Here is a 397-nt window from a genome sequence, read left to right as displayed (position 1 = left end):
TGACTTATGGTAGAACGGGGTATGCTGGCTGTCTCAACAAATAGCTACAACATCAGGTACAATTAGAAAGATGATCAATTAGTACAATCACTAAGCTAAGAACAAGTAAAAGTATCCCTCCATTCTTAGCAAAGGGAAGACTAATTGCGTCTTGCATTTCTGCTCAATGGTAAATATTTAACTGTGTAAAGGGACCCTGAGAAGTCAATGGCTGCATACATTCATTTCTACTGCAAGAAATTTCTTCCAGTAGAAAAACAGCCTGGGATCCAAATTTGTACAAATGTTCCTCTGGCACTTTGGCTGGAGAACTTGACAGGCAAGCTGTCTAGCCAGGGAGCAGTAAAGGGCTTTCCTGCAAGTCAACCCTGCCCTTGGGGGAGTTCATTTCTTAACA

This window comes from Gavialis gangeticus, unplaced genomic scaffold, assembly GCF_001723915.1.
Source record: "Gavialis gangeticus isolate Ggan-Ray unplaced genomic scaffold, GavGan_comp1, whole genome shotgun sequence".
Classification (NCBI taxonomy): domain Eukaryota; kingdom Metazoa; phylum Chordata; order Crocodylia; family Gavialidae; genus Gavialis; species Gavialis gangeticus.
The sequence above is the reverse complement of the archived record's forward strand: the minus strand, read 5'-3'. Positions refer to the sequence as shown.